Source organism: Archocentrus centrarchus, chromosome 17 (genome assembly GCF_007364275.1).
Source record: "Archocentrus centrarchus isolate MPI-CPG fArcCen1 chromosome 17, fArcCen1, whole genome shotgun sequence".
Classification (NCBI taxonomy): Eukaryota; Metazoa; Chordata; class Actinopteri; order Cichliformes; family Cichlidae; genus Archocentrus; species Archocentrus centrarchus.
In genome coordinates this window covers 6,856,010-6,880,866 of record NC_044362.1, presented here as the reverse complement: position 1 = coordinate 6,880,866, position 24,857 = coordinate 6,856,010, and the positions used below count along the sequence as shown (strand labels likewise).

At 41.5% G+C, this 24,857-nt stretch overlaps 1 protein-coding gene across 4 annotated transcripts in view; it reads right to left on the bottom strand.

Moving 5' to 3' along the window:
- The window catches only part of rnf220a (ring finger protein 220a), a 163,361-nt gene extending 160,178 nt beyond the window's left edge, over window positions 1-3,183 (bottom strand). Inside the window, exon 1 of one of the 4 annotated variants that reach the window (XM_030751804.1) lies at window positions 2,925-3,183. The gene's annotated coding sequence lies outside the window, so the exon portion shown is untranslated. The remainder of the gene's footprint in view (window positions 1-2,924) is intronic. The other 3 variants (XM_030751803.1, XM_030751807.1, XM_030751805.1) reach the window with 3 other exon arrangements.
- Between the last annotated feature and the right edge of the window lie 21,674 nt (window positions 3,184-24,857).

Here is a 24,857-nt window from a genome sequence, read left to right as displayed (position 1 = left end):
AAAGGTACAAGTGAAGAAAAAAAATCCCTAAAAATTAATCTCAAACAGAAATAAATACAGGAAGAATTCCTTAGCCATTTAAATTTGGACATAAAGCAAACGAGTTTAATTCAAATGACACGAGAAATAAGCGGCGACCTCTGAATAAGGCTGCTCTGAAAACTGCAGCACAAAATAAACTGCTCCATCACTCTGCGTGACAGCATTTTACAGTCAGACACGTTTAATTCAAAAATTTAAAAAATCAAAAACAAAATAATCGTGATTATACAGGTAAAAATCAAACTTTAAATTGCCTAAAATAAAAATGCCAATTAAATTGACAGAAGCTTGACTAAAATAGCTTTTAAATTAGTAACACTCATAATAATAATAATAATAAAAAAGTCTGATCAAGTCTTCTGAGCATCTCATTAAAAATATAAGAATTTGACTCTGATTTAGAACTTCTTTAAAAAAAAACTGGCGCCCTGCCTACATGAAAATTAAATATTAAATATATAGATATTAACTTTGTATTATTAGTGATCTGAAATATTATGCATTGATATGGTGAGAGGAAAAGGATATGAATGAGAGGTTTTAGTGGAGAAATGGTGTTAGTACATACGGATAAAATTAACTTTTTCTTTATGGGTGAATAAATTATATCCGCACCGAACGCCTCGACTCTAAATCCCTGTTTATCTAGATGATTAATGTCAGTAGCACATGTTGCCGTTTAGAAGATAATTATTGATCGCTAATGTATTTGGTTGGAAAATGAAAAAGGTTCGGCTGCTCGTTAGGAGTCAGGACTGGTTGATCTGATAATCAATAAAATCAATCGAAAGTGGTTCAGCAGATCACTGGACCTGGACCCGGAGCGGAGTTTCTGATTTTTTTATTTTTTTTTTGGAGGAGATATAATTCAATCATCGCTGTCGTGAGTTCAGTGACCCGCCCCAAGCGCACCTTTTCTCCAAAGTGCGTTTTTACGCGCTATTTATTGCTGGCACTGAGACGGCTTTTTAACTTGGAAATTACTACTAAATAGGTGTGCCGTATTTTTCCCAGACTCCTAATTTTATTATTCCCTCTTCGACGCCTTCATTCTTAGTGCGCGTGGATACGGGCGCGTGCTCGAGTGCTCGGTCCTTTGGGTTTGTGAAGACCGTTTTAAAAAAAATAAATTACAAAGCACTGGTTGAATGTGATTAAGACAAGGCCAGCAAACAGGGAAACAAATAAATAAATAAATAAATAATAGAGGTGTGAGCAAAAGTTAGAAAAAAAATGTCTCCAACTATTCCCACCATACGCCACTGTTTTACTGCCCGCGGTGCTGATTCATTTAGAGAAATGGAAACAAATAAAACGCCGATCGTCAATCCTGATGTGAATACAAAATGCGGGGGAGCGACACAAAAACTACAAACTACTCAGACGTGACATTTATTTGCCTAAAAAAGTGATAGTTAAATAAAATAAAGTTTCCGGGAAGAATGAAGAATGTTGGAAATGTGGTTTTCCATAAAACTGACGCAGCCGCAGCGGGAGCTTCATCCGTGTTTTGCCTCTGTGCGCTCGGCCATGAAGCTGGAAGGGCCCCCGGGACTTCCACTGGCTGGGTGCTGCATGTTTAGTTTAGGGGGAGGATGTAAATTGTAGTGGATCCCTAGTTAACAGGTGTTTTCCAACTGAATTTAGGCCCGCGTGTACGTGTGCACGCGTGCGTGTAAGTGCACGCGCGTGCTATGCAGAAAGTGACACTTTTTTTATTTTAATTTGCGCCGTCTGTTTCTTTGAGAGATTCATTTTAAGAGGACTTGTATTTACACACGCTCATAGGTGGAAGAATTAAATGTAAGTCCGTGTCTTTATTCTCTTCTTGATTTTTTTTTGTCTTTTTTTTTTTTAAATAATTCCTAGGTAATTGTATTATTTTAATTGATAATCACGCCAGTATCGATATAAATATGACTTCCCATTTCAATACTAAAATGCAAAATAGCTTATAACGATGAGTGGTCCCAAAAACTGTGGAACAGAAGCCCTTCATAAATTTCATTATGCATTAAAATCTGACTGATGTGAGCGTTTATTAAACCCCAGCTAACGGAGCCAATATGCGGCCGTTTAAGCCCCATGCCCTCATCGTTACGAGCGTTAGTGCTCTAAAGAAACAGCAACTTTTACTAAAAACCACCCTCCACCGCACTCAGGGAGCTGTAACCCCTGCTGCCTTCATGGGAAGAACTAAAACTTCACTTTTAAATAAATGTATTCACAGCAGGCCTGCGGCTGATGCTTATAATTGCCGGTTAATATGACAAACGGGTCCCAGGGGAGCATCTTAAATAATAAGAGCCTAAAATTTGATTTTTATTCCTCTGGCTGAATGTTTTGGTGATAATTCAGGTGGCTCGAGGAGCTGTGATCCCCCTTTATGTGAAGCAATGACAGTACCAGTATTTAAAGTTCTAAAAAGTTCAGCCGTCGGTTGCAGTGTAAGAAGGTGCGGTGTGGTTGCAATGTAGTCATGTTTGGTGATGGTAATGTATGCGTAATCTCGACACACGCACTAAATAATCCGAGTGCTTTAAAGAATCCTCTTTTCTTGTTAGGGAACCTCGCAGAAGCACGCACGCGCGCATACATGAAGCGAAAAACAAATATAAACGCACACGCACTCACGCGCATAACTAGAACACTCTGTGTCCAAGCGGAGATAGACCGATGGTGTTTTTTTTTTCTATTTTTTTTTTTTTTCACGCGTGGAAACGTTCTCGCACAGCAACTCCAGCGCGCATTCCCCGAAAAAGTTTCCTGACTCGAAATGCTCTTCCAAAGCAGAAAGAAGCGACGGAAAGGTGCGGAAGCACAAACTGTATAAGCTTCAAACCCAACCAGTACAAAAAAAAAAGACACTCAGTGTAACTCACCTTGCCGTGGAAGAATCCGCTTTTCATACAGACGACTCCTCGGTTTCCGGCTTCTTCTTCTTCTTTCTTTCTTTTTTTTATCCTTACAAAAAACTGAAAACTTTTCTGTTGATAGAATATCAGCAGCACTGGCCCCTGTGGCTCTTGCGCAGCAGCGCCGGAGATAACGGGAGGCGCTTTGGACAAGCAAAAGTAGTTAACACCTCCCTGTTAGTTTACCAAAGCGCAGCCAGAGAGGAGGAGAGGAGCGCGAGGGAGGGAGAGAGGGAGAGAGAGAGGCTGACTTTCCACAGATACACTGTAAAGTGGGTATCAATAGCGCAATCGCGCGTGCAGCCCCTCTGCTGAAACACCGAGAGGGACGATCAGTGCGAGAAAGAGGACTGAAGCCGGCGAGAGAGCGCTGGATCGCAGAGACAGTGGCAGGCAGTGGTGGCGTGAGGGGGGAGGGTGGAGGGTGGTGTGAGTGTGTAGGGGAGGGTGTGTGTGGGGGGGGTGCTCAATAGCGACGTGTGTGAGGCTGGAGCTGGGCTGCGCGAGGCTGAGCAGGGAGTGTGGGGGTGGATGGGGAAGACGGGGGGAGTGAGGGAGGGGGGTGTCCAGGGTCCAGTGCGCTCCGAGGTGCAGTGCTGCCGCGCAGCGCTCGGGTCGCTAAATGACTGATAAACACAGACAGAACATCTCTCTGCCCTTTCTCCGGTAAAAAACTAAACACTTACTTAATAATCGTTACTGAGCCATTTTGTTTTGACCTTGTTTATAGAACATGGCCTTCACACCGGTCCAAATCAGAAAACTTTCTGTCTTAAACATACAGATAAAAAAAAAAAATCAAATTTTTTGAAACGAATGAAAGATATTTTTAGTAACTTAAGAAGTGTTAATATCGTATATAGCATTAAATGTGTTTTTCGCAAGATTTACCCAACAGAGACACTATATTTCTGCCACTTCAAGTCAATCTAATCAAAATCGGGGTTCCCTCCATCCATTTTCTTCCGCTTATCAATTTCCCAACAAATAAAACGTAATTAAGGCCTAGAATACACTCGGACATTTTTACAGATGTCCGACCGTGTGCATGTGTGGAGACTGTTTCCCAACACCACACCATCCCGTCGTCCCCTCTTGCCTCTCCCCTCTGTCTGGTGTTTCGTTCCCCTGGGTGATTTCCACTGCGCTTTGTGCGCAAAGTGAATGAATTATCCCCCTTCTCTCTCTCTCTCTCTCTCTCCCTCTCTCTGTTTTTCTCTTTCACCAGTTGGAGAGACTTCTATTTGCCATAAAGCCAATGAAGTCCACCTCTTAACAAAAAGAGGTGGACTACCAGACACTCTTATGAAGTGCGCACTAGAGACTCAAGTTAGTCAGACAGAAGGAAGTTCACTAAACCAGGAGCTGTGCGGATGAGTCCCAGCCACGATCAACCAAACCTACAGGATATTTACAGTCGGATGACTTAAAAAAAATCAAACCCAAAACGATTCATATATTAGCACATATTATTAAAGGATTTTTTTTTAATTTCTGCAATTTATGCCTCTTTTCATCAGCTCCAGGTATCCTCCATCTATTTTAACAAGAATAATCTGATCATATTTCTATAAAGAAAAACGTCTGCTGAAGTCACCCAAAATGAAACAATAAGTATATGTGCATGTGATTAGCGAAAGACAGAGAAGGAGCTTTCATGTCCCCCGTCTCCTTCTCCACTACACTCCTCTGCTGGTCAGACTCGGAATTGACCAATATTACTGACAGCTTTGGATCTTTGTCTTCTGTTGTAACTCATTTTGTTCTGGTTGTGCTGCTGTGGCAAAAGTGAATTTTAAGTGTTAGATTTAAAAAAAAAAAGGCAAATGTGGGGAAAAACTACATAAATATTAAATCACTTTGTGACACAAAAACAAAAACATGATGGAGTGTGGATTAAAAATTGCAATTTTCTAACATTTTACGAGTCTACTGACACAAAGGGGGAAAACAAAATTGTGTTTTTGAATATATATCATAATTCCTGCCATACAGGAATATCACAGAAGAAATCCTACTCCTCCTTAATATACCACAAATAATATAATGGAGAATCAAGATAGATACATAATTTCTTTCCTGCAAGAAGCAACCCTCAGTCAACATCAGCATTCTCACAACAACATTTAGGACCTAAAATCTAACATGTAAACTACTCCAGACTACGAGTGAGGATTCAAGCAGCGTCGGAGCGTGGTGGATTTCTAATGGAACTAACACTTTGATCTGATTTTCATGCTATAATATACTGATTTCTTAGGTAACAATAGCGTGGGAAAAGGGTTTTGTGTGTGTGTGCTGGGTGGTCTCCATACACATGAGGGGCAGCAGCAGCAGTGCCATTAGTGATGTGTTGTCTTGCTAATAGGCTCAGTTTGGAGTCAATGGGCTGAGTGAGGAAGAGAGCCATCCATGTATTAGATCCCTCTCCATTCAAAGTCTAATGCCACCCTTAAGTCCCACCCCCCCCTAATGTTTTTAAATGCTGTCCCTGTGTGTATTGACTAGGAAGCACTTTGTTTCACCTGCACCTGTTTCACTGCTGAGGTATCTGTGCTGCTCCTTTCCCTCACTTTTAGCTGAACACGCCATCACTCTGAACTATTTCCTTCTAAGTAGAGTCTGACTAATTTAAAGTGTTAGCAGTTTTCTTTTCCTTATTGAGGGCATCTCTCTGCTGACAGTTTGGACAGGGCAGACAGAAATTCTAGAGTTTCTCATTAGATTAACTTAAACCAACCCCGTCATACCATGAACATCAGAAATTGCTGTTGAAAAACAAACTTTTTTTCCCACGGTACAAAGGTTAAATCAGGTTTAGTTAGAAAAACATTACATGCTGTTCAGAGATGGGTTCTTGTATAGATTAAGTTCTCAGGGAGTTTCTCATCATGAACTGTTGTCATCTGCTTTGTTGAGGCTCCCATGCAGCCTGGTACCTGTGTGGACTTTGTGGCTCTGCAACAACATCACACCATCTCCACAGTGCTCCCAGTAAAGAGAGTCACAGTTTTAACAAATTGTAGACAGCACCTTTTAACCTCACTACTGGCTCTACAAAGTGCTTTAAAAATGTGTTTCTCGTTTATACACGCACACACAACCACACTCAGCATGTCGAGCTGCTAAGTAACTTGTCATTAGCAACAACTTGGGGTTCAGTGTCATGCCACCTGGGTACATGGAGAGCTGAGGGACTGAATCGCCACCTGGTCACTGATGGATAACCACCTGAGCCAAGGTCACTTCAGGAACTGCTGTTAGGCTTTGTGAAATTTTATTTCAATAACCAAATATGTGATAAGTGGTATTTCACAGAAACTCTGGGCAGGACTGCTGGATTAAAACATAAGGAAAAAACACCTGCTTGCACTCCTAAATTCTCCAGCAGTTCTACATGTTAGCAGACGCACGTTAACACTGGGGCTCCTTCTTTTCTCAGCAGATTTCTTAGTATCCATCTAAACTGAGTCATGTTTTGGTGTTATGAAACCCCTGACATCTCTGAGTGATAATGAAAAGCCAAGCTGACAGCGGAGGGCCAGGACTGCCCTCTCGCAACCCGCCTTCACCTCGGCTTGGCCGGGTTTATCCTTAAATTGAATTCCACTTTTTTTAAAGCTCTGGAAGAGGCGGGCTAGACCGAGGCGAGTGGAGTGGAGAGGGTGTGACAAGCTGCGCTCTGCCTTTGTTTGTGTTGCTCGCTGGCTCGACTATCAGACATTCAATTTAAATGGAAAAACACAGAAAATAGGTGGGAAAAGGTGCTGCGGTGAAGGCGTGTTGCATCTTTTTTTTTTTTTTTGATCTGGCTGGTCTATAAACAGATAAAGAAAAGGTTTCATAGCAGGAAGCCCTCCTGTATTTTATGGTTTGAACCCATAATCCTTTGATATTTTAAGGCAGCTCATACTTGACCCTCCCTACCACCCAGTGACTTAAGAAATACCCTGTAATGTCCTTTAACACCACATGGGACTTAATTCCTTAAACAAACCATGTTTGAGTGTGATTTAGAGCTAATCTGGACAGGCAACGGTCATTTCTATCTTTCCTTTAATAATTTACGATTGGTGGAATTTATAGCACTGGCTCCCCAGCCGTGCATGCCACCAAATCCATATGTCTGTAATATAATGAGATTTTAGCGCAGCGAGAGTATAAATTATGGTGTGATTTGTTCTCTTGCTGTTTTGTCAGGGCACAGCCTTTGAGAGTGTGTGTGTGTATGTAGCTTGGGGACATGGCTGGCATTTGGCTGCCACAACGCTCTAATTGCTGACGTACACACAGATAGATGGGACCTGATGGTTGGTGTCGCCACCGGAGGGAGAGAGGAGGAGGAAGAGATGGGGAAAGAGAAAGAGAGGAGAAACGAGGGTTTAAGGAAAGAAAGAAGGCAGGTCGGAAAAGACGAGGAGGGTAGGATACGGAGGAGAACAGGGAAGCAGATGGATGGATAGATACAAGGAGAGACAAGTGGGAAGGAGAGATAATGTCTCATGGCTGGAGATGCAGTTCCCAGCAGCTCCACGGCCAAGCGGTTAACCACACTGAAGGAGCCGCATTTAGAGAAAGAAAAGCAAGGAGACGGCGAGAGGAGGGCCAGACTCAGCCACATTCATCTCCCTCTCAGGTCCGATGCTCCAGGGAGCTGTTGGAAAATGAAGAATTACATGGCCCTGATCAGATTACATTACAGAACAAGTGATTACATGCGTTTGACTCTTGTACAAAGGAACAAAAATGAAGGAAGGAAAGGGAAACATACATGATCTGATTAATTATGCAATTATTTGGTATTTGCTCTGGCTATGATACATGGGTAACATTCTGAGGGAAGGTAGATTGGTAATTTCATCAATGTTTCACTGCCTGCCATCTAAACCTGCTTTCATATAAATGGTGAATTTGTCCCAGTTGCCAGTGGCAGAGTTGAATACTGTACACTTAAAACATTCGCCATCATCATATTTTATCTGCGTGACAAAAGACTGAAAAGATGTGAAATCAGATAACCTATGAAATACAAATGTTTGAATCGATAACAGGAGCTACTGTCAGTGTCAGATGACAATTCCTACTGAAGCTGATCACCAGGAAATTGTTGTGAAAATATATTTAAATATCTCCCATTACATTACATTAGTTACATGTTTGTGACATATAATCAGTGTCTGTGCCAGCCGAGGAGGTAAAAAAAATTACAGAACTTATTAAAAAAGAGATTCTGTTGAATGTAGATGTTTTTTGTTTGTTCTGACACCAGCATTTTAAAACTGACAGAAAACCTGTAGAGTTAAGTTCAGGGAAATGCTGTGACAAAATTCTTATTAATGCTGGATGACTGGGGGACTTGGTGAAAGTTAGGCAAAAACAGTTTTTAGTTAATAATATACATATATATATATATATATATATATATATATATATATATATATATATATATATATATGTATATATATTGCTGCAGCCGAGCTCATGGACAGCTGTGGATACTCGGAGCAATAGTTTTTCCTTCTTGTACTACTTGTAGTCCACTTTGAGGACATGTACGCCACCACATAAGCCAATGATCTACTATAGTTCCAGTAATATTGATATATATATATATATATATATATATATATATATATATATATATATATATATATATATATATATATATATTTTTTTTTTTTTTTTTATTTTCTTTTAAACAAAACAGTTGAGGACATCAAGGTGGATGGATGGGAGGTCTACTTGCTCCAATTTTTCCCCCAGACTTTATCCAGTACAGTCAGCATATGAAGTGTTAATATTGCTTCACCTGTAAATAAAAGCCTCAACTGGATCTGGAATCTGTCATGTTAAAACTGTATTGCAGTATTCCTGCTTCTTATTAGTATTTGCATGCACCTCGATACTTATGATAATTCATACACTTTTGATTTACTTCATACCAAACTGAAATCAAAACGTGTGTTATTTATATGAGAAGAAGAAGAAGAAGAAAGAAAAAATGTTAAATCACTCTGTAGTAATGAAAATGCCTTCAGAAGTCTATTAGTGGTACAGTCGCCTCATACTGACACATGGCTCTAAATGGAAATCAAATTTTGTGGTGTTTCCCACCCCAGTGATAATTATACTTCAGATAAAAAAAATAAAATAAAAATAAAATCTCAGCTTTCAGGGGATTGTTTTTATCTAACCCAGGATTTCAATTTTTTTTTTTTAATTTTAACTTTTTATCTATAAACCTGTTTATAAATCTACACAATGAACACACAAAAACAAACAAACAAACAAATGCACGACTAGAAGAATAAGACACATGCAGAAATATGGATTGTAATATTCTGTTGGCTTCAAGACTGGGAACGATCACAGTGTATTTTCTCCCTCACTGCTCCGGTCGTGCCGTCATCTTCAAACATCCACGGGGAGTGACTTGTTATTTGCTCTGAGCTGTCTGCATGGTTTGGCTTTTTGATTAGAGAAAGACAGAAAGAAAAAGAGCGGGAGACAGAGGAAGAGAGCTGAGATAGTGAAGAGAGAGACAGCCTTGAGGCACATGTCAAGCAATGTCACAGATAATCACACATTGTCTTAAAATAGCTTTGAAAATGACAGTGTTAGGGCTGGGCTGGGAAGGGTGTAGTAAGGGTTTAGGGGTGTGTGAGAGATGCACCAGAGCACATGTACCCTAATTAAAGACCAGATAAAGTTAATTTCTGACATCTCCCAAGGGGAGAGCTTTTATCAAGGGCAACAACAAAATATGTTATCTGTAAAAGTAAGATGGCAGCTGGAGCGGGAGTAACATGACTATCTAACGCATCTGCTTTGTTCTCTCAAAAAGAGAAAAATATGAGGGGGGTCACTGCAATGACAGAAGGAGAATGACTAATTTCCTCAGTCAGTCAGGTGAGGATGGTGAAGGGGCCTTCTATCATCGCCCACTTAGTAAAACCATTTGATTTCACTACATTACTGCTTCCACTAAATTGTCCCTGTTGCAGTCTGAGGGACTTTATATCATTTTTTTACATGTTGTTAAAAATGTCTATTTAATATACACAAAAAAAACCAACTTCCGCTTTAATGCACTGTACAGTACAATCACACAGGTTAAATCTCTAAAAAAATGTAAGTTTAAAAACAAAATTTATATGACCTATTCTGTAATTAATTTCTTTATTAATTAAACAAAAGGGACAGGGATGCTAAGTGTCTGCTGCTGTTAGCCTCTAGGGGGCAACAAAATGTATTGACTGTCCAAGAGTCTCGCATTAACCGTAGCTGGAACTTAAAAAGATACTGTATTGTGCTAAGATCAGCAGACTCACTCCGTAATTGCAGTAACACAGCAATGGATACTTAAAATTTACTATCAGTGTCCAGCCCTGGTAAGTAGGCATAAAACAATTCTGAAATCAATAGGGTGAGGTGTGCAGCCATTCTGGAGGGGCTCAGAGTAGAGCCGCTGCTCCTCCACATCGAAGGGAGACAGTTGAGGTGGTTCGGGCATCTGACTAGGATGCCTCCTGGGTGCCACTTGGGTGAGGTGTTCCGGGCATGTCCCACTGGGAGGAGGCCCCGGGACAGACCCAGGACATGCTAAAGAGATTATATCTCTCAGCTGGCCTGGAAACGCCTTGGGGCCCCCTGGAGGAGCTGGAGGAGGTGGCTAGGGAGGGGGAAGTCTGGGGTTCTCTGCTTATGCTGTTGCCCCCGCAACCCGGCCCCGGACAAGTGGAAGAAGATGGATGGATGGATGGATGGATGGATGGATGGATGGTGATATAAATGCCCACAGTATTGTTTCACAAGTCCATCTTCCCATACTGTGATACCATTGTGAGGTTGTGAGTTCATGCTAGTCTGTTCAAGGCTGTAATGCTCAAAGATCACTCAGGTAATGAGTGAACTGGAAATATATGACTATATGAATAATGGACTTTACTCCTCATTTGTGGGCCAATCAGGATCAAGTGATCAGGCCTGTGGTAAAATGAGTTTTTTAATACCCTCTAAAGAAAAAATGAGGTATTAATTGGAAATGTGGCCCAAAAATTTTAGTATGCATTAAAGTAGCATACACCCAGGACCCATGGTTTCAAAGCAGATAACTGGATGGTAATGAGATGATCAAACAATGTATGTGTGCCTCAGTCATGCAGGCCTAGAGACTGGTCAGCAACTGTGTGTGTAAAAATGTGTATTCCCTGACCCGTTTGTGAGTGGTTACAGGTTGCACCAAAAACCTCCTCGTGATTGCTTTAGTCGCTAGCAGATTGCAAACTAACCACTGAGAACTACTTTGCCTTCAAAGTTGTGCCTTACCGCTGAAAATAAAACATTTCAAAAGGTGAACTCTGAAGTCAAACGGTCTCCATTTCAGGTTTGTGTAGCACTTTTCAGTCTTACTACTGCTTAGCAAGTAGTTATCAAGTGTTTGCAGACAAGTCAATAATACAAACTATGGGCAACCATGGCAATCTGCTAGTGACAAAAACAATCACAAGGAGGTTTTTGGTGACCTGTCTGCCACCAATTTCACCTGGCAACAGCAAGCAACCACCCACAAATACTCACCAACCATTGGGTGAATATATTTATCCTTTGACCGGCGGTTACCAGGGGGTCAATGACCAGTCTTTAGGCCTGAGTGTTTGGAGGTTTGCAATGGATTTTACATCAGTTGCCAGCAAACACTTGCAACAGGTCAGGAAATTCAGATTTTTTTCCCCTAGGCCTTTGTAACTGGGATGTTACACCTGTCAGTAGATGTGGCTGATCAGTGCATCCTAGACCTGCAGGTTACAACTGCAAAACTTCCAAGCATATCAGAATAAGCTTGTTTATCTAGATTTTATTTCTTACAGTGTCAGTTTCTTACTTGTAAGGAAAATAATGTGGGAACTAACATTAACAAGATCGCTTGGAACGCAACGCTTTTACTCAACATATGCAGAGTGTATTTACATTTTTGCAAATGATCGCCATGTTTCAGAGCTGAAACTTTTTTTGGATCAGCTGTGAATTAAAAAACAAAACAAAACAAACATCCACCTAGTTACAAATAAGATGGGAAAAATATATATTTTGGAATAAATAAACAGCCCAGACTTCTGTGCCTCTGAACACCACTCTTATTTATTTAATTTTAGAATGATTCACCCATCTACTCTATAGCCAGCTGAAGCTGGTAGTTAAGCTAAAAATAATGTTTATTCCTGCAGACGTTTAATGGTCCGTCAAATGGGATAACAAGGACGGCTGATTTGTGGGCCTTTCTCTGCAATTACCCAGCCTCCCCACTTCCTCCCTGTTTAAATTAAACAAGCCATTGATTTTATGCTGAATATTATTGTGCCATATTCCTGAAGAGCCTTTTGGATAGAGATATAGAGTGATTGGACTCAGACAGATGCAACGAAAGGCACGTTTCAAGACTCAAGCAAACCGATACGGAGAAAAGCATATACTGTATGTTTCTTAAAAAAGAATTCATGAAAATATACTGATTTACATTAGTGTTTCTTTTTGTTCATCGAACAATTAGACACAAGATACACATACATGCAAGAAAAAACAGACAGATTTTCATATTTCTTCCACACACTGCCAGTATTATTAAGTTTAGAGAACAACTTTAAGAATTTGAATTTGGACACAAAACAAAGACTAATTTACACAGAGCTACTGTATCACGTTGAGCTGCTTCACACAGAGCACTCAGCACACTGTGTTACATCAGTGTATCAGTTCAATGTGAGATAAGCTTCACTCATATGTTACAGTCGCACTAAGGAAAACAGTGGTTGGAGACTGAGGCACAACCAAAATTATTGTGACCGTGTGCAACAGACTTGTGATCTTGTTGCCTTTGAAATGGTTGCTTCAAAGATGGGGACAAGGTGTGCAACCGCTCGTACTGCCATCTTCAAAGTGACTTTGGTGTATGATTGCAGGAAAATGTAATAAGATGGAGGCAGTCTGCTATTAGTCTGGGACTGACAGGGATCAAGTTGGCAATTACATCCAATCTGTTTGTGATAATACAACAATTAACTGTGATAAATTGACAAAAAATAAACTGTAACACAGAAATTCACATTTAACAGAAATTCACATTAACTGGCTGTTCACAGCTGGTAAGGGCAGGAAACTGGCACTTCAGCGGCGATCGCCCAAAGTTAAAAGATTAACTACTTACATTCAGAGTCTAGTCAGAACTTTGAAGCAGTAATACAGAAATTCAGAAATAGTAATAGTAATACACAAATAGTGATTCAGTTGTAGCAATTCAGTGGTTTTAATTCCTTAGGTGCTTAACAACTTTGCTTTTGTGTAGGAAAATAACCAGAATGCAACCATTTGGTAACCAGTTGAGTCGAGTCCCCCGTCGCAAAGAGAAAGACAAGTTGCTCTCATTGGTACAGACTAACTCAATTTGATTGCAATGTGTTGGGAATCTGTCTACATTTATATATTATATGACAATTTATTTGCAACCCTTCACTGATCTGTTTGAGTGATTGCTCTTAGTCTGAGTTGGGCCATGATTGGAGACAGGTTGGCTCACACCACGTGACCAGTGCGATCCCTTTGCAATCAAAAGTGTTCATCCAGAGGTTGAGGGTGTTGCACGCTCAGACTCTGGGGAACCAGCTGTTCTTCAACATAAAAAAAAATACTGTCAGCTGCGAGTGCTACCCCTCAGCCTCACTGGTAAACTTAGGTGCCGTTTACACGAAGCCGTTTTCACTGGAAACGGTGTCGTTTTGATGCGTTTCAGCCTTTCGTTTACACGATGGCGTTTCAGAAACGATCCGCGTTTACACGAGGACATGTGAAACGATGAAAACGATGTAGTTCCCATGCCAGGCCACAAGTTGGCGTTGGTTTTCTCTTTGCAGTTTGTTTACGCAAGACGCGCATGCGTGGAGTGACACAGTAGGTAGTGCGGCAAATTGTTCATTACTTACAAAACGGCCAATGTGAGAGGTTTTGTGTGGACAGATGATGAGGTTGGATCGCTGCTGCACACAACGCTGAATTACAAAACGGTAAAAACACAGGAAAAGCATAAGAAGCACTCGTGAATCCGCGAGTACTGTTTATCAGTTTGCGCGTGCGCGAAAAACTGGCCGTCGCAACCATAGTGCGCATGTGCGAGTCGAGCGTTTTCAAATCACCCCGGTTTCAAGTGTTTACACGAAAACGCAAGCCGGTGCGTTTCTGAAACGCTCCACTCTGGACCCCGTTTCTGAAACACATCGTTTTCACTCTGTTGTCGTGTAAACTGAAGGGCGAAACGCATCAAAACGACACCGTTGTCGTGTAAACGCAAGGCCGAAATGCATCAAAACGACACCGTTTCAAAATGAAAACGGTCTCGTGTAAACGGCACCTTAAGATGGGCCTGTCATGTGCCTTGTTGAGCAGCGGGACCTTGAGGCCGTAGCAAGATTTCAGTCCATTGCAGCGTAGTGTGTTACCAATGGTGCTCTTGGTGATTGTGGTCCCAATGGCCTTCAGATCATTAAGAAGCTCCTCCTGTGTAGTTTTGGGCTGGTCCACCACCTTTTGCATGATCACCCTCATCTGTGAGGCAAGATCTTGCATGGAGCAACAAAAATAGTTGTCACCGTGTCACCAAGCTTCTTGCTGATGATCTTGTAGCCCATCCCAGCCTTGTGCAGGGCTACAGTCTTGCCCTTGACATCCTTTGACAGCTCTTTGGTCTAGGGGTTGGTGGTGGAGGGGTTGGAATGGAAGAAATCGATTCTGTGGACAGGTGTGCTTTATACATGAGTTGAGATCAGAGTATCTGTAATTGATTGATTGCAATCTGTGTGCCACGTGGGCACACAGCCAATCTGTGGGAGCCAGAATTCTGGCTGGGTTATAAGGGATTAAATATTTATTTCACTCAGTGACACGCAAATCAATTTATAACTTTTATGTAATGTGTTTTTTCTGGATTTTTGATCGATATTCTGTTTCTCTCCATTAAAATGATACTACCACAAAAATTAGAGACTGTTTATTTTTTTTGGAAGTGAGCAAACTTACAAATTCAGCAGGGGATCAAATAATTATCTCCCCCATTGTACACTGTACATTTCTTACAGTATATTTTTCTTTTCTTTTTTTTGCTGAAGAAAACAGTGGTGTCCTGATTAAGTCTATTAGTTGTGTTTTCTAATGCCACACATTACTATCCTCTATGTTGGATTGATTTTCTTTTTAAACCATGCACTACATTCCTGTATTTTATCACTTAGGCATTTGGGCCAGTGCTACCTTTGGTGGCCCAAATCTATATTGGCCAGCTGCTGTGAACCACCAGCAGTGCTCTCGCGCAGGAACTAAGAGACGTGCTTTAATCTGCAATCAAGGAGAAAAGGGTGGTCAAAGAAGAGAACAGATCTCCCCTGAAGCAGACTGTCCTGCCTGAAGCTAGACATAGAAAAAAAATATCAGCTGGCTCCAAGAAGAGCTCAAACAAAAGGATGAGCTTTCTCAAAGATCCCTGAGAACAAGGAGGGCTCACAGCAAAGCCCATGTTGACCTTACTTAAAAAAGAAAACAAAAAGAATAGTAGGGAAAAACACTGGAACAGCATCTGCAAATTTATAGAGGCAGCCATCAAAGAGGAGATGGCTCTGAGAGATGAATAGAGGAGAGAGCTCGAAAATATGAACTGTCTGTGTAAGAAAATGATGAAGAAAGAGGAAGAATGGAAGGAGATGGTTCAGGAAGCTGAAGGGAGGATCAAACTCCTCAACTACCAGCTTTAGGTACGCTACCTGATTGGATCATTTTACTTCACAGAAATGCCATGTTCCACCCTAACAGCTTGTTTAAGACCGGTTCACAATTTAGTAGAATATAATGCTTACTCTGTTTCTCTTTCAATATAGGAGCTTGCATCCATTACACAGGAGCAGCAACCAATGGAAACATACTCAGGAGGAACCCTTGCACAAAAAGGCAGAAGAGGAGGAAAAGATAAGCAAAGAAAGGAAGATAAAGAAGAGAATAGGAAGGAGGAAAAAGAAAGAAGGGGAAGAAAATGCTGAAAACAAAGATGATGAGAAGGTGAAAAAGAAGATCCCAGAGGACAGGAAAGACAGACTAATGACTGAGAAGAAGAACAGACAGCATAAAAGAAAAGGAGTAAGAAAGAAGAAATGGGGTTAGCCCCAGCAGAGCATCTTTCATCCTAAACCCTTACCCCTTCCTACCTTTGGCCACCCTTCTATCCCCCAGACTGCTACACTTTACCCCACCTCTTTACACCCCACTCCAACCCTTTGCCTCCCTTCTTACCTTACCCACTGCCTCTTTCACCTTTCCCTTACCTCCCATCTTACCCCACCTCTTTGACTTTTAGCATACAAAAAGAAGAAGACAACACTACTTTCAGCTGCTCTTTTGTCACAAGGAGGAGACAGCAGGTAGTACCGCATGCTTTGGCTCAGATAAAAAGAAATAACATAAATAATCATAACAACAGGGAGATAAAGAATACAGCTACCACCTGATCTTTTGTATGTCCTGCTGCCACTACTGGAGTCACTGAACCTATGTCCTTCTTCTGGATTTTGGCACAGAGATGGTCCACATCTAGTATGATGTACTGGAAAAGTTTCACGAAGAACTTTAACTCTAGATACTAAAGTACCATGGGAAAGGTTCCTGGCTCTGTGACAGCAATGAGGCCAAAATCACCCGACTCTGGTATGTTCTCAAAACAGCAGATAAGGTCCTCTCTGTACTTGTAGGCAGTACTGATGTTGGTACATGTTGGTAGTCCATGGGCAACTACTTTACAGAGAACAGCAGTGCACTTTGGTGATGAGAAAAAAGAGGGAAATCCACCCAGGTCAGAAAAAAGTTTCTCCTTTTAGCTATGTGGCCTGTTAGAATGAGCTGATGTGCATAGCAGTGGATGTGGTGGGAATTTGGGTTTCTGAACACCTGCGGCAACACCCCTCATTACTGGCTCCATCACATGCCTGGCAGATGAGCTTACTCTTCTGATCTTCAGGAAGGATGGCAGCAAGACTCTCTTTAACAGCAGTAGCAACAGACCCAGCTGCAGCTGACCGCAGAAGGATGAACTCAAAAGATCTGCCCTGCACATTCCTCCTGGCATCAGTATAACGCAGCACAAGCACAAGTTCACACTGTATGGCAAGATCCATGATCTCATGGATAGATAGGAAGTCACTGCTCTGGCCTTTACTGATGACATGCTCCCTCACACAAGAAAACATACAGGCCAGCAGCTTGGTCTGTCATCTGTGTCTCTGAGAACGTATTCAGAGGCACTTTAGAACCTTTTAAGAACTTAATTACCCAAAAACCTTTCTATAACATGCTTAAGCATAGTCCTCTAGGTCTGACTCTATATATGATTCATAGCCATATTCTACACTGATGGAGAAGGGATTGAAATTACACTTTAATGACTTCTCATTGTATCAGGTGCACAAGAATTCATCTCAGAGAATTAAAAAAGACATGTAGCAGCCAAGGGTACAAAAAGATCAAGACAAGCAAATGTGGAAATATGTACAATGTCTCAGCCATATCTGTCAAACGAATCACAAAGTTTTACTGTGTGGCAGGTTCCCTTTGTAATTCAGTTAAAACTTGCCTAGTGAAGTATAGTAAAGGCGAGTGCCAGCAATCACACACAGACAGAGCCAACCTCTCTACTGCCAGTGAATTTTGAATTTTCTTCCACTGTGTTAGTCATGCTTCTGCAGGCGATTACATTTCATTGTTGCGTTTGAGGGAAAAATGAGATCACCTTTGACAGGTTCATCATGGAGGCCTTCTCCAGGCATTTTGCCTGACTTGGTGGCCTGACAGTCACCGACTCTATTAGCCATGTGTTTTCATCCAAAACACAGCACTGTGTCCCCCAGGTTTCTAAGCACATGCACACGAGCAGACACAACAGCCACTAAAGGAGTGAAGATTACACAGAGAAGTCAAGTGACAAATTCAAGTGGCCAGAAGAAATATCAATTCATTTAGGACCAGTGAGCAGCAAGCCAGCTGTCAGAAAGAGAGGGAGAGAGAGATCAAAGGGGCTTACCCCTGATTTGACAGATGCATTAGGGTTGAGAGCAAGACAGTTAATTTTGTGTGTAGGTGTGAGTGAGTGTCAGTGTCGCTTCAGCAGCACGTGTTTGTGGCCACGACAAAAAAAAAAAAAAAAAAAGACAACCGGTCAAAAGATTGCATGGATCTTGGATAGCATTTCTTACATTTAAAGCTATCAGATAAATATTAACAATGTTTGAAACAGTTACTGGGTTTGCACCTCACTGTCTTCATCATTTTGTATTGTGTATGTTTCTCAAGGCAATTATATACAGAAATGACTTCAAATGATCAAACCAAAAAGTCTAATGCAAAGCTGAATGGAGTGTTCAGACTAAAGGTGACGTGGAGTCTATTCAAAGACCTAAATCGACACAATTTTGGAGCAGGCCATGTGAACTGAGGCAAATACGCATCCATGCTCCTTTGTTGGGAAAGCTATCGACTGACATTCTTCCACAGACTGTGGATTCTACTGACACGACTGACAATAAGAAATAGAGGGCAGCTGGAGCTGTACAATTCAACAGTGCTTTCATATAGAGGACAAAAAAAGGAGAGGTCTTGGAGAAAAGTAAGTAAAATTTGGAATATACTTCACTATTACTTACTTCCAGTTACCAGCTTTAGGAAGCGGTTCTCCCCTTGACTGTTAGGGGTGAATACTTGGGAACTGGTCCAAAACAGTCCAACAAATAATTCAAGGAGAAACTCTGCTTAACGTTGCATTTGAACACATCATATGTAGTTGCTTGTCTAGGCGTTCCAGAGAAACTTAGGGCTGACCTCAACACTACATATCACACAGTGCTCTTTTTGGTCAGAACATAATGCTAACATGATGGGATGCAGCATAGTATTGTGTACAGTCTCATAAATGTGGTCCACAAAGACACCTTACTATCATCTGGTTCTCCACCCCCTTCTCAGTGCAGTATAGCCTCAACCAGTATCTCCAGAACTATGTAGTCATGCAGCACAAAGAGTCCACTGATCACAACCACCGAAGAAAAAAAAATGCTGCCTCTACTTAAAGGCGGAAAACCAGAAATAATGATACTTTCCAGGTATCAAATACTGCCATTTTGTTAAAGCCGCTATCAAAGATAAGCACAAGGTGTCTTGTGACATTGGTGCTGAGTTATGGCAATAGTGAGACAAGCGCCAATTCCACCTCCTCAAAAACGAATGCTTGTTCAGGACCCATGTGCCCCAACTTTCATTAAAACACACCGGGTACCCTTTAAAATAAGACGGTTACCTCTCAGTGTCTAAAACTGCCACAGCGGGTGTATCTTCTGATATCCTTTGATGTTAGCAGCTTTATACGAAACAGCAATATTTCACCCACTGGGATGAAAACACAGAGATCTCAAAATGTTTTTGCACAGCCTTCTAGTTTCTATGAGGGAGCTGGACCTAAACCCAAAGATCTCAAAAGCACTGCTTAATCTAAATCCAAATTGATGTGTAATATTAGGCATGAATGGAGCTGCCATTGATTTCACTCACTGTTAATTCTCCATCGCATTACATATACTCACTAATAAAGACCGAGGATCTCAGTGAGTAGATGGCTTTGCTGGATGTGTGTTACTAAAAGGAGTGAAAACTGACTCTATGCGTTGACCTCAGAGCTTCCACATGTACAGCTTCATGCAGAGGTATAAACTCAGTTTAACCCTCAGAACTTCTTTTTGTCATGATGAAAGCAATCGAATGGCGGATGCAGGTTGTTGAAATGAGAACCCTCCTCCGAGTGTCTGAGTTCCTCATTAAGCCTAGATTATTCAGGGCGCCTGGGTGGCTTAGTGGTGAAGCCGGCGACCACATACATACGCCGCGTTGCGGTGTGGGCGGCGCAGGTTCGCGTCCTGGCCTGTTGCCAATTTGCCCGCGTGTCTTCCCCTGTATCTTTCCCCCATTTCCTGTCTCTCTCCACTGCCAACAAAAGCCGCTATGGCCAAAAAAAAAAAAGCCTTGATTATTCTCAGTGACATGAGTGATGCAAATTTTATCAGACGGTGAGGATGTGGGATTAAAGCCCACGTGACTCCCTGTTTTTCAGAATTTGCATTAGATTTCACCAACTACGCATGCGCCCCAGGCGGCGAACTTCAAAGACGTGTAACAGGAATGACTACTCAGCCGTCAGGTCTCCAGCTGTCCACATTCGTGTCTGTAATGGTGTATAATCAAGGCATTACAAGTTAGAGCGATGAGCTGTGGTCTTAACAGACTTAACAGTCTACCTGTGGGGGTACTCTTGGTGTGTGTCCCACAGAGCAAAGACCACAGGGCTGCTCCAGTACATCTCATTTGTTCTGGGATCACCAAGAGAAATCAGAAGGACCTGTCTGGGAAGAAGGACACTGGTTCTACCATTTGCTAGCCACCATAACCAAACCTAGAAAAAATGATGGAAATGGATGGATGGAGGGTATGCTAAAGCATTGCTGGATTTAACACCAGCTGCTTGATAAATGCTGCTTTTAATTGTATTTGATATTGTTCATATTGCCCACAGGTGTGAATGTGAGTGTGAATGGTTGTCTATCTCTCTGTGTTGGCGACAGGCTGGCGACCTGTACAGGGTGTACCCTGCCTCCTGCCGTATGCCAGCTGGGACAGGCTCCAGCCCCCTTCCACCCCCCCACCCCCCCATGACCCTAAAACAGGATAAGCAGAGGAGAATGGATGGATGGATTGTTCATATGGTTAAATCACACTACTGCAAAACACTTTATTGAATCATTTGGCTCCATTGACACACACTGCATGCAATCCATACTTTATTGATCCTCATCCATGTTTACAGCATGGATCTCAAACAGGACTCATTGTCTAAACTATGCTTTATGGTAAACATGCTGTCATTGTAGCAAACACGTTTGTCCATAATGTCCTTGAAATTGAAATAATAGTAAAAATCAGAATAGCAATTCCATAGCGGGAATGGTGATGCTTATGGCCAAATCAATATTCATGTTTATATTAGGGCGATATGTTGTGAGAGGCAATTACTGCTGTAGTGAAATGGTGTCATTGTGTGTGAAACAAAATCAGTTGGCAGTGTGGAACAGTTTGATTAGACCTTTTCAAGGTGATCTCAGGATATTTTTATGTGTCACTTCTTCCTTCCTCTCCCACCATCTTTCTCACTTCTTTGATGAAAGGAAAGAAGCATACAGATGTTGAAGTATACTGACATGTCCTTGTGGAGGGATTTCAAGCATGATGCTAATAACAATAATTAGCCCTTAAGTGTTTGTTGAGGGGGAGGTAAAGACATGAATATTCTCCCATTGTGCTCGTGTGTGTGTGCATGTGTATGTGTTTTAGGACAAATGGCTTCCTTGTCTTCTTAAAAGGACAAATTAGCCATAATTGCTTGTTTCAGGGGTCTGGGGATGAAGGCAGCTTTTTGCTACTTCATTATGCCTGTTTTAACTCTTCAAGAACACACTCTCTCTCTCTCTCTCTCACACACACACACACACACACACACACACACACACACACACACACACACACACACACACACACACACACACACACACAGTTAGCCCGTTGAATCGATTAACATCATAATATTGTGACTATTTATGAGCAAAACAGCAATTAAAGTGAATAAGGGTACATTTACTCCATAATTAAAATTGCTGAGCTACTACGGACCAATAGAACTGAATGCAATTGTTTATGACTAAAACTCGTGTTGTAATTATTAAGAAGAGGTTAAAATGTTGAACGACTGAAAGCACGGTAAGTGAAATACATTGGGATTAATATATTTCATCTTTTAGTTTGGAGCTTAAAGTACTAAATCCATTCACCACTTACAGCAATCAAGGAGAAGAAATTTTCCGATTTGCAAAGACAGACTCTCCCATCAGCTTTGATTAGTGTTACAGTACATCTTTCCTGGCTGTTAGATATTTGAGAAATTATTATTAATAACAAAATAATTTCCACAGATTAACCCCATTCCAGCTTTATTCCTGATCCCTTGGCCTTTAGGAAATTGATCCAGGGAAAGATTGATGGCTCTCCTGCTGTTTTAAAACATTTGTCCTTGCTGGTCTGTTTCTTTTCTTTTCATCTTGGACCACAGTTACAAAAAGTATGTCTGTTTAATGATGCAGATGTATCTCTGAATGTCACATTGAAACTAAGTACATTTTAAATGTTCAAGAAATACTTTATGCACTAGGTTTTGCACTCAAAAGTTCAGTTTTGGCATTGTGAGCGAGCGACCCAATTGGCACAAGTGTAAAGCACTATCCTTGGGCTAATCAGTATAGCGTTTATAGTGCATACTACAACAAAGCTGAAAATACACAGTTGTGCTCTCACATTGTTGTGATTTATAGTTACTCTTCTGAGAAAATAGACATCAGGCTACCGCATAGGTGATGGCACACACGGATACAGGATTGAACTCAGTTCTTTAAATCGAGATTTAGTGGGTTTTGATCTAGTGTGGACCACCGTCCAATGAGCCACACCGGTGTTCATTTGTGGCTCCTGCTTTGTGTTTAAGTTTGAAGGTGTGAGCTTCCTTTTAGTTAGCACAGTTTTCTCATGTCACTTAGGGAGGTAAGTTGCTGTATTTTGGTTTGCTCTCGTGAAAGGGTTATCTTTGTCATGAATCTGTAGAAGGATTTGTTTGCCGTTTTGGCCTCTGTCTGGTGAGAAAGACTGTTTGCCCCTAGACGGGGCATTACGGTGTGTCTCACCAGAGACGCGAGAAGGATCACAGAAAAACAGCTATGAGGTTGCATTCAGACAGCAGCGCGATGTGGAAAAGTGCAAGTTCCTCCTTCATTTTAATGAGGCCACTGCACTAAAGCAGCAAGGCTGACAAAGCAGAGGGTTCTGTCAGGAAAACATAGGATAGATATGGCAAAAAAAAAAAAAAACCGAATGTGAGAAAATGCAAAGTGACTGAATATGATGAAAGTTCTGCTTTGGCTAATCAAATATCACATATTCAAGGTTCTTATTTTCACTTTTTTTTCTGACCTAATTCACCTTGAGGACTTTGAAAGCCTCATAGCTACACAAGAACTTGATGTTCAATATTTGAGCTAAAAGATGACAAGGATGCTGGCAGTGACTAACAAGTATGAGGGGTAGGAGCTGTGTTATGTCTTCCATCGGTTCATACTGGAGACGACAATGTGAAGTTTACATCCTTGTTTGTGTACCTGGGTTCCCTGTCTCGGAAACTGATGACCTTAAACTAGAAGTTGCTCGCCGATGAGCTGGTGGAGTCATTCAGGCTCTACGGAAGCCACGACAGAAACATCGTTCAGTCTCCAGAGACACCACCCTCTGCTTTGACAATGCCTCAGTTCGCTCTGTTTTCCTGTATGGCCCAAACACGTGGCCACCAAGACTATCTGAGGCTGATTGGATGGATTCAGCTCTCAAGCACTCAGAACAATTGAGGGCACCTGGGACCACCGGGTGTCAAACTGGGATCTCAGAATGAGAACACAACACACAGCACCAACACACTGCCCTGTCTGCACAGTGGCGAGTGTGATGGTTTGGACATCCTTAGAGAATACCTCTCGATCATCCTACCAAAGCAATCCTCCAGTTCAACCACGCTGTTGCAGGATGGAAGTGACCACGAGGTGCTCCACGCTCATGATACTCTGACACTATTAGAAATGACTTCAAGATCTTTGGTGTGGATTTCGCAGATGCTCAGATTCCTCACCCAGGATCACCTCCAGTGGGAACATTTAGAGTTTCACGCTGGCTCATGATAAGCTGTTTATTTTTATGCCTTTTACACATTTAAATAATATATATTTTGAACAAACAATATTGCTGGTAGTAAAATTAGCATTTTACATAAGATATTGCTTCTACCAATGCTACAATTAAAATCAAGATGATTTACATCTGCAACAGAACCAGTCATGTACAGTACAGGCACTGCATTTTGAAGCACACTGAATAAAAACACGTGTTCATCTACATCTTTAGTGGCTGTGGGATGGGGCTGAATGAGTAAACTGCACTGTACTGTAAACTCTCTGTCATATTCAGTTCCAGTAAGCTATTTTGATGTCTGCAATACCCCATGCTCTGCAGAGTATTTAGGTCCTTAAATTGCTGCATCTTCAAGGTCAATGGGGTCAGCAAGACCCTTTAAAAACACCAGCCCCGATGCCCCATGGGATATGAAGTTCCTACCTTGCAGTCAAAGAATTGTAAATGTTTACTGAGAGGATATCAGTCACCTCTCAGTGACTGCAGGGTCACTATGGGGTATTTCCATTTCCTTTAAGAGGCTGAATGAGCTCTGCACAAACACGAGCAGATGGATAGATAGATGGATGAAAGCAAGAAAGCAAGTCTCAGAGAGAGAGAGGGAGTGAGGGAGCATCCTTATTTATTGTTCATGTATTTTTAAACAGCAGAGCACCCGGGTCAAACGAGTGAGCAGGACTTAACCTGAAGGGGAAGAAAAAAAGGAGTGCAGGAGGGATGGACAAATCGGACATGTCAGCGTGGATGGATAAAGGGAATGCAAAAGCTGCGTGTGGAAAAAGCATGTGTTCATCAGTGGCGACCTCTTCTGAGACTGAAAGCTGTGGGAGAAAATGAGATTTTGTATGTAAAAAAAGATGTAAAAAAAAAAAAAGTCCCAATAAGGATAAAACTGCCAATCAAAAATGGCGTTGTTGTCCAAGTGTTAACTCCTTTACTCTCATGTGATTTTCTTGTGTGCACTGTATTACATAAATGTCTTGCATTAAAGATTGT